Below are 425 nucleotides of genomic sequence, written 5' to 3'. Positions count from 1 at the left end.
ACCTGAGTTTGGACCAGGCTGACCACTTCCCTCACAAGACCGTCATCAATCTGGCCGGTCTTCTTGTTGGTATATGCCCTCTTCATTAGGGCGAGATCATCAACCGGCTCGCCATCATTTTCTTCCGCCTTGAAAAAAATATTAATTAAAGAAACATTAGAAATTAGAGGAAATGGACAAAAAATAAAATTTCAAAACTTAAATAATTGAAGAAAAAACGGCTGAACTTACCATGCGATCTCTCAGAGAGGCAATAGAACGAGCACCCAAGTTATGCTTGAAGACGCCCTTCCCTTTACGGTCGCTCCTGCGGTTGGTGGAGTTGGTGGAAGAAGTTTCTTTCGTCTCTTCCTTATCCCAATGCGCACACAACTCCGTCCAGACCGTATTGTTTATCGACTTTGGGACCTTTTAATAAAAAAAAA

The sequence above is a fragment of the Brassica oleracea genome, chromosome C2 (assembly GCF_000695525.1).
Source record: "Brassica oleracea var. oleracea cultivar TO1000 chromosome C2, BOL, whole genome shotgun sequence".
Classification (NCBI taxonomy): domain Eukaryota; kingdom Viridiplantae; phylum Streptophyta; class Magnoliopsida; order Brassicales; family Brassicaceae; genus Brassica; species Brassica oleracea.
Note: the sequence above shows the minus strand (reverse complement) of the source record.